The 9,628-nt window shown below is 46.3% G+C and overlaps 1 protein-coding gene across 6 annotated transcripts in view; it reads left to right on the top strand.

Moving 5' to 3' along the window:
- The first annotated feature begins 764 nt into the window (after nt 1-764).
- The window catches only part of ZMYND11 (zinc finger MYND-type containing 11), an 85,033-nt gene continuing 76,169 nt past the window's right edge, over nt 765-9,628 (top strand). For 3 of the 6 annotated variants that reach the window (XM_083188990.1, XM_083188991.1, XM_083188986.1), the window contains exons 1-2: nt 766-915; nt 8,713-8,780. The gene's annotated coding sequence lies outside the window, so the exon portion shown is untranslated. Of the gene's footprint in view, nt 916-947; nt 1,078-1,183; nt 1,203-8,712; nt 8,781-9,628 lie in introns of those variants that run through there. The other 3 variants (XM_083188987.1, XM_083188988.1, XM_083188989.1) reach the window with 3 other exon arrangements.

The raw sequence follows: 9,628 nt of genomic DNA, 5'->3' as shown, positions 1-9,628 counted from the left end.
TCTAGTAAGCAGGCGGCAGGCTCGGGGATGTTTAGCGTGGCTCGGGGGACTCGGAATTTCGGGCGCCTGAGACCTCCCGAGCCATACGATCGCCGGAGCAGAGATGAGGGGGGAGGAAGAGTAACAGGAGGGTGGCCCACAGCTCTGTGGTGGGTTTTGCTGGGGCAGGAGTAACCTGCCCTGTTAGGTTTCTCCTGCCCCAGCAAAACCCACCACTCAAGGGGTTAATAGAGCTGTATGTGATGTAATTTGTCAGGTCCTGCTTCTAGTAATGGCCATCGGTGCAGTCGATATTATATTGCAAACTGCCATTGATGGCAGCATACTATGCAATGGATGACCATCGATGGTTTCACAAATCAATGAAAGGTCCTTGACTCCTTTCTTCAACTTCGATTTAGCAACTATTCTGCGTTTTCCGACAACTAAGAAGCCTTTCTCCTCGGCATTACAGTGACAGCCTTACCGACGAAGGCAAACTAAGGCACAATTAGTAAACCCCCTTATTTCATGTCAACTTAATTAAGTGTCTTGCTGCTTCTTGCACTGTCCCCTCCTCCAATCAGTCCCCTTCCCTATGTTTACATGCATGTGCCGGCTATTGCTATGTGTAACCCCCAGGTCGCAGTGGGGGCTGTGAGTGTGAGCTGCAGTGGTGCACGGTCCCCGTGACCCAGCACGCCGCCTGCAGTGCCCCGCACCAGCTGTCTGCCTCTCACACGGAAATGGCGGCAGCAGGGAGCAGCGCAGACACTACGGCCTTGCACCAAGCCGGTTCTGCGCATGCGTGTGACGTCACGGCTACGTCCGCGATCTACCAGCGAGTGATCGGCCTATCGGTGGGCGCCGATAGAGCAGGCCGGAGCGGCCCCATTGGTGGGATCCGGGAACCAGTCATCGTCCGATCCAGCCTAGGTAAGTGAGCGGACCGGCGCTGCGTTGTTGCGGCCCCGTTTCCGTTTCCCCGTCCGCTTCCCCCCACTCCAACCCCAATGTGTCTGGGTGGGCCTTTGCGCGGTCTGGGCCGGCCGAGGCCCCCCCGCGGCTACGCCCCGTAGACCTGACATAGAGTCCATGGTATCTCTGTTGTTATGTTCTTGTGACCCAGTTCTATCAGGCTGGTGCACTGCTGGGCTATGGGGGAGCTCAGCTGTAGTGTTCCCTAGGGTGCTTTTGGGTATGGGTGATGCCACCGCTCTTGGGTAATGTCCATTGGGTGTTGATTCATGTGTCTTCCTAGTTGGTATTATCCCAGTTGGATCTGTCATTGTGTATTGGAGACATAAGCAGGGTCACGGGGAGAAGTAAATGGGATAAGGGGACAATTTAAACTCACAAAAATGATATGCAATTATTTTCCAATGGTGGTATAGACACTGTGTGTGTGTGTGTGTGTGTGTGTGTGTGTGTGTGTGTTGTAGATAGATAGTACTTTTGTGCTGCAGTAAAGACAATCCATACATCCTGCACAGGGACTTGTATTCCAATATAATGGGATAGAGGAACCTGCAGCCATTGACATAAAGATCATGTATAGACATTATTATTATATACTCATTTTGGATACTTTTGAAAGTGACAGCATTTATTATTCTCACCAATGGCCAGTTACTGTGATATGACTCTTGCAGTATTATTGCTGTAGCTGTCATGTTTCATGCCATGTTACGTTCCTGTACATCTTACTGTAAGTGCGATTTCAGTATAGTAGAGATGACAGAAGCGTTACCAGTACTAAGCATTACAGTAGGGACTTGTCTTTCCATCGTAACATATTCTCTGCTTGTATTGTGTGGTTAGTACTTATGTATGTACATGTATCACACAGCTTTGCAGGCAGAACTGCAGCTCCCATCAGTCACTGGCTTGTTAGTCCCAGATCTCCCCTCTCACATAACAAGGACTTCCCTGTGTCTCACATTACATCAGCTGTCAACAGAGGTCCCTGTTTTATTCAGGATGCACTCCCTGTGCTACTATTCAGTATTAAATGTAAGGTCTGGCCACACATCTGTACACACAAAACAGGTGGTGCCATATAACCCTGCAAAGCTTGTGGTCATTACCTTTTTCCCTTTCACAAGGTTGTTCGTATAAAATTATTGAGTCACTACAGTAGGTGGTAAAAATAAACGTTTACATTGCGAATCTCATCAACTAGTTACTTGTGTAATGTAAACTGGATGATTTTAGTAAAATGTCTTTGTCGCTAGAAGTTTCAATTATTCCATACTGGGCATACCGCACTTTTTAAAAATGTAAGCTACAGTGCAGGATAAATAATAGCACTGTTAGTAACGTTATGGACATAGTGTACATAATATGTGTATGGAAAGGAAGTTGGGAACACAGCCCCAAGGAGTTTTCAGTTTAATACACAATCATTTTAAATTTTTTAGAACAAATTGTGATATAAACTATTGTATATTGGAAAAATAGTTTAAATGTTCAGCAGACATCTAAAAGGGCATACACAGGGGGAGGTCTTCACCCCCTTTCTAAGCGATCTGACAAGTTTGCTTAGAAATGGAGCACTGATTTTGTATAGTGGTCCCGCGAGTCACCTTTGCCTGCAGGGAATGACTGCTTGCACTATCTCTCCTGCTAGATTGCGGGGTTTGCCTATGAACAATAAATAGGCAAAGTCCCACTCCACAGATCGCTCAGCACACATCGCGGTGTGCATCGCGGTTGTACCACAATGTGTGCTGAGTGATCGTGCTTAGGCCCGTTGCTCAGCGCGGAGGCAGCAGTTCCCCCCTGTGGACAGGGCTTTAGATTTCTGAGACTTATAGGGCAGTGATGGCTAACCTTGACACTCCAGCTGTTGTTGAACTACACATCCCAGCATGCCCTGCATCAGTTTTAGCATGGATGACTAGTAAAGCTGATGCTGGGATGTGTTGTCCAACAACAGCTGGAGTGTCAAGGTTAGCCATCACTGTTATAGTGTAACAAAAATGGATACTTGTTTCCTAGCACGGCGCCCAAGATTTCCATCTTATGCCATCGCATTCCATATAGATGCATGCTATGCGATGCGATTTTTTATTGTCTAAGCACCCTAGTGGTGCTTACAACGTTAATTGCACCCCCAATACGATTTTTAATTGTATAAGCACCCTAATGGGTGCTTACAATGTTAAATGCACCCCCACGCCACCCCCACGCCACCCCCACTATCAATGTGAACCTGAAGCGTGGCGAGCGCAGCGTATTTCTTTACATGTATTGCGGGTGCCTTCGCGGGGCTTGCAACACTATCTAAAATCAACTCCACGCTGACGTAGATAGTGGGGTATGAAAAGGTTGGAGGACGCGTACTGCTATACTCGCCACGCTTCGGGTTGGCGTTAATAGTGTGGGGGGGGGGGGGGCATTTAACATTGTAAGGACCCATCAGGGTGCTTGTACAATAAAAAAATCGTATACCATCGCATTGTATGGCATACGATGCCATACAATTTTTTATTGTACAACCACGTCGCATACCATCGTCTGCCTTATTTAGTCTTATGGTATACGATGCGATGGGCGCCGTGCTAGGAAACAATTACCCAAAAATGGTGTGGATGGATATAGTGGGCGATACTGGTTGGTATGCAAAAGCAAACTCCTTTAATGGAGAAAACCATGGGGCAGATGTAACACGTGCAGTGAGCGTTACATTTGGGTGGGGTGTATTCAAACTGATATCTAAATTGCAGTGTAAGAATAAAGCAGCCATTATTTACCCTGCACAAAAATAAAGTAACTCACCCAAATGTGACTCTCTGCTCATGTTATATCTGGCCCACCTGCAGAGCAGCATGGTTTTGTCCATTAAAGAAGTAGTTTGCTTTTTTAAACCAACCAGAATCACTCCCATAGTTTGCACTCCAGTTCAGTGTATTTCTACCACCCAGCAAACCTGAGTGCATTTCCAGGCTACGGAGTCATCTCCATAGAGAGAAGAGATGATGTGCTAATCATGCAGGCCAGCTAGAGGCACACATACAAAACTAGTGTGCCACCTAATGCTTTTAGGACCTAGTTCAGATCAGTACATGTGTGTTCTCCTACATCTAGCCTCAATATGCTATGTACCAAGAAATGCCTGTTGTGAGTGAGCCAACAGTTCCCATGAAACTACTAGCATCGGGTGTGTGTGTTTTTTTTTAAATGTTGCCAAAAATGCATTTTATTCGCATCGCCATGCAAATACGGTAAGATGCAAAAGCAGACTCTGCAGTTTATAATGATATGCGGCATGATTCTGTGTGTGATTGGCTGTATCTGCATACAAAATGCTACATTACTGTACACTGTTTTCCAGAGGGACACTGTAATGTACCATTTCATATGCAGCTATGGTTGCAGTCGCACACAGAATAAAGTCCTGCTGCAATTGATTTTGATTATCTTTTGTGATATTCACATATTAAGGGCACTTCCCTTTTTTAGGCTGACAATACTCAAAAAGATGTCCGACATTAGTAAATGTGCTCAGTAGTAAATAGGCGCAAATAGGCGTAAATAGGCGCAGCATGGATGGCTGTTTAATGTGTCTGCTGCATGGATGAAGGAGGACATACGGTATCTGTACATATACCACATTGTATATCCCAGATGTTTCCAAACGTGGTCCTCAAAGCACCCCAACTGTCCAGGTGTTAAAGATATGCATTACTCAGCAACGGCAATATCCGGTCCCTGGGCCGACAATGTTTAGTTCGACACCTAAAAATGGTCAACGTTCTGTCGACAATGACCGAAGGTCGACACGTTTTTCATTTTTTTTTGTGTAGAACAACTTGGTTCATACTTTACTATCCAAGTGGACACAGAGCGAGCATATAATAGTGTGTCTAGTGCAGTGAGGCACCATGACCGAGCCATGGCGAGTGAACGCGGCACACTTATACGTGTCCATGTCGACATAGACACCAAAAAAAGCAAAAACCTCATGTCGACCTTTTGAGTGTCATCCATGTTGACCTTAAGCTTGTGTCAACCTTCTGTCAATGTCAACCTCTGGTATGTCGACCATTTTTAGGTGTCGACCTAGTCACTGTCGCACATTAGTGTGTCGACCGCCTATAGCATAACCCAGCACAGATGCTTAAGTCAAATTGACAGATGTGCTAAGTAATTTACCTGTGGCCAAGCATGGATATACTTACACAAAGTGGTTGCCTTGACAACCGTATTTGGTATATCAGATGTTAGGCGATCTGCGCACACGCACATGGCCCGTTTTGCACATGCGCAGAACGGGTCCTGTGATCAAGCTCGCAGTGCCGCCCTTATGTCGAGGAGGGCTGAGGCCAGGGTCTGTGTCTGCCAATGCAGATCTGATCTCCTAACCTCATTTACAGAGCTTCAGCGGCCACTCTGCGTAACCTGTAGGTTACTCATTTGCTGAAGATCCTGCAGAGTAATACCCCTTTTACACCAAAACGCCGGGTCGCACCCGGCTTTTTTAGACCCAGGTTCAAGCCGGGTGCGACCCGGCGTTTAGTGCCATTTACACCGGGCGGACAGCCCCCCCCCCCCGGAGCTTGGAGATGACAGCGCGAGGTCATCTCCAAGCGCCAATCACCGCCGCGTGCCGCCACCGGAACGCTGCTGGGGGCAGCCCAGCACTAAGGTAAGCTGCTAGGCTGCCCCCAGTCCCCGCGCACACTCCCCCCGCCGTCGCACAGGAGGTGAACGGATGCCGCACACAGGCATCCGTTCACCTCCCTCCCCCGCCGCCGCTGCTGCTGTCTGCAGGGTATAGCAGACAGCAGCGCCGGCTGTCAGTGACTGTCAGGCTGACAACCCGTCCAACCTGCGGACGCTGCGGTCCGCAGGTTGGACGTTCCCCATTCATGTAAATGGGAGCCGGGTCATCCGACCCGGTGTTTCCATTTACACCGCCCTCTACCCAGGTCCTAGCCGTGTTCTACCCAGGTCAGGACCTGGGTAGAAGTCCCGTTTAAAGGGACACGGCGTTAGGGATTTACACCGCCGAAGATCCGGGTCTGACCCGCCGCTGACCCGGATTTTTCGGTGGTGTAAAAGGGGTATAATTTGATGCTGTGATCTTGGATGTAGCATTAGATCACACATGCACACAGAAGGTGTTCATTTATACCAGACGCCTCCTGCAGGTATGCAATAGCAAACTTGAAATATGCTTTGCTTGATCTCTTGTAAATTAAGTATTTAATTAATACAGGTGTTTTGCACATCTGCACTGTTAAGGTGCATACACACTGGGTGATTTTGCCCAGCATGTATGGACAGCGACGATGGTGAAAATCGCTCAGTGCATAGACACTGAGTGATTTTTGCGCCCGTAGCAGATGAGCAGCTTTCCTAGTGTTGATGCGGGAGCGCGCAGCAGCGCACATCGCCGGGGCATACACACTGGGCGGCTTTGAGCTGAAAGCTGCTCAAACCTGCTGTTTTGAGCGACTTTCAGCTGATAGTTGCCCAGTGTGTATGGGTCTTTACACTGTCGCCTATTCTATCATCTTCCTTACATCCGCTGCTCTGCTCAGCTCTGAAGCAGAGCAATTAACACATAGGGCATGCTGCATTACAGGACATCTCCCCAGTGAATGTAAGGGCTTGTCTTCTCTAATTTTTGGAGCACAAGGTGCTGGATAATAAATAGATGAAAACTGACCTCCCCCACCTCCTTCCATTCCTGAGTTTTTATATTGTGCTGTCAATCCTGTCCATCAGAGATTGGGTCTAATTCTGATTTGGATAAAGGAAATAAAGGCAGGTGCATTGTGGGGCATGTGTAATAGGGTGTGAGATGCCGGCTGATCCCAGAAGAGCAGAACAAGCCATGTTGCAATGCAAGGGGAGTGAATACATTTATATTGTTTTGTGCAGTGTAAATACTGCCTGCATTTGCATGTATCCCACAAGTGTTAGCCCACTTTTTATTTACACTGCAATTTAGTTTGGACACACCCCACTCAAATCTGTGAGATAAATTTACTAAAGCTTCTAAAAGTGAAAAGATTTGATTTTGTCCATAGCAACCAGATGCATTTCTCTATTGCATCCTAGGAAATGGTACACAGGATCTTATTGGTTGCTGCACACATTACTTTTGCACCACCTGCACTGCAATGTGGTTTTACACAGGTGCCCAGTTACTGGCTTTTCTATTTTATTTTTTGCTTTACTTCCAAATCAGAATCAGGCCTATGGTTCAGAAGGCAGAGCCTTTATAATTGTTTGAGGGTTTCCTAGAAAAGATAATACTTAGGGTTCAGCTGTACCTGCTCTCATGCCGGTGATTGTGTCACATGCAGACAGAACACAGCTGTAAAGTGCCAGCTCTGTTGTAACAGCTGGTTTTCCACAAGAGCAGTAACTTTCTTCTGACTGTCAGACTATCCTGCAGCATTCGGAGACACCTGTAATCAGTCTTCTACAGGCACCATCCCAATTTGTACACGTGATGGTGCCCAGCCAAGCATTCATTACAACCTCGGGACTTTATTGCAAGCACAGCCTTTGTTTATAGAACACAGATTGTTGGAGTTGTGTACCGGCACTTTTTTGTAATGTAACATTACATCATAACATCAATATATTATAATTTGAGCTTCATCCTATATCTGCTGTGTTATTCTATTAGGCTTGAGCCACAGAAAATATTTACTAACTGATCATTTGGGAACCACTGGTCTAGATTGTAAGCTCCTTGGAGCAGGGCCCTCTTCCCTCCTGGGTCGCACCCGGCTTTTTGGACCCTGGTTGAAGCCGGGTGCGACCCAGCGTTTAGGGGCATTTACACCGGACGGGCTTAAACGCCCGCACCCCCCTCCCGCCCCTTCCCGGCGCTTGAAGATGACAGCGCAATGTCATCTTCAAGCGCCGATCGCCGCCGCCGTACCCGGAACGCAGGCATCCGTTCACCCCCCGCCGCCGCCGCTGTCTGCAGAGTATAGCAGACAGCAGCGCCGGCTGTCAGTGTCAGACTGACAATCCGTCCAACCTGCGGACGCTGCGGTCTGCAGGTTGGACGTTCCCCATTCATGTAAATGGGAGCCGGGTCATCCGACCCGGCGTTCCCATTTACACCGCCCTCTACCCAGGTCCTAGCCGTGTTCTACCCAGGTCAGGACCTGGGTAGAAGTCCCGTGTAATGGGACACGACGTTAGGGATTTACACCGCCGAAGATCCGGGTCTGACCCGCCGCTGACCCGGATTTTTCGGCGGTGTAAAAGGGGTATAACTACCATCTGTACCCACATCTCTTCTCACTTGTATTCATTCATCTCTACTACTAACAACTTACCCCTGGTTACAGGCAGACATCACCTCTGCTTCCTTACATCTCAGATGTATTGTGTACTAAGAATGGTGCTGCTAATTGTTACCTGTGCTCTGGTTCTGTTCTTCAGTTACTCTAATTTTTAGTCTGGTGTACCCTGTATTGTTCTAATTATGTGTCCTGTGTATGGCGCTGCATAACGATTGTGGTGCCTTATATATAAAATTTAATATTTAATAATAGATTGTACATTTTTAACCTATATTGTACAATGGGTTAAATGGTCCCCAGTGACAATTTTTTTTTTTTTTTTCCTTCATATACTGTAGCTGTCATGGGAGTAAATCCCAGTTGTTCTTACACAGATGTAATAGTAAAGAGTATTAATTTTTTTTATTCAACGTTGTCATGCTACCATTTACACCAGCTTCTTCTTCATGCACAGCACCATCTGCTCCCAGTCGGTTCCTCGGTCTTGTCCCCAGATTGTCCTTTATGAGCCATTAAGAAACGGTAATTATTCATTTTACTATGTTGTTGGTAAAAGTTCACCAGTAACTGTGATATTGTTTCCTAGTACCTTACATTTTTTAATCTTTAATTTATAATTCAAAGTAACGTAACCCAATTTTTTATTTTTACCATTTATTTAGTAAAAGTTATTTTATTACTTATTTAATATCTATGTGAATCCTTGGATTGCATGTTTAAGGTAATGTTTGGTCTCATACAATAAATGCAAAATAAACAATATGGCTGTAACACAATATGGGTAGGTCTAAAGCGCCATACACACTTGAAGACCCGATTGATATGGGCGGCCGATAATGTGCACAGTGAACGATATCGGCCACCGATATTGTTCAGTGATGTCATCTGGACCCGCTAAACATGTTATATCACCTGGACCCGCTGTTTGGCTATATAGTCAAATTGATCTGCATGTTCTGCAGACATCAATCATATTTAACGACGCGTGGAAGCGTGCATCATTAACGATATTGAGTGTACCCACTAGATGATACTGTGAAAACCCCTTTCTGAGTGATATATTTCACAATATCCTCTAGTGTGTGTGTGTGGCTTTATAGCTTAGCTCCCCCTTATTTTTGCTGCATACACTAGCAATGTCTATTATGGTTGTGTGTATGATTGCAATATACAGTATTTATAATAGCATGGTATATATGATCCATAAAGTTTGTTCTGTGTACATATTCTACACCTGTGTCATCAGTTGGGATGTGCACACTTGTGAGTTGAAGCATATCATATAACTAGGTGATTTATCGCGCTCTTCACACCGTTGGAAGGGGCTTCTCCCTTTGAATCTGTGAACACCTTTATTGTGTGAGATGTGG

This window comes from Crinia signifera, chromosome 5 (assembly GCF_055691185.1).
Source record: "Crinia signifera chromosome 5, ASM5569118v1, whole genome shotgun sequence".
Lineage (NCBI taxonomy): Eukaryota > Metazoa > Chordata > Amphibia > Anura > Myobatrachidae > Crinia > Crinia signifera.
Note: the sequence above shows the minus strand (reverse complement) of the source record. Positions and strands in the feature narration are given on the sequence as shown.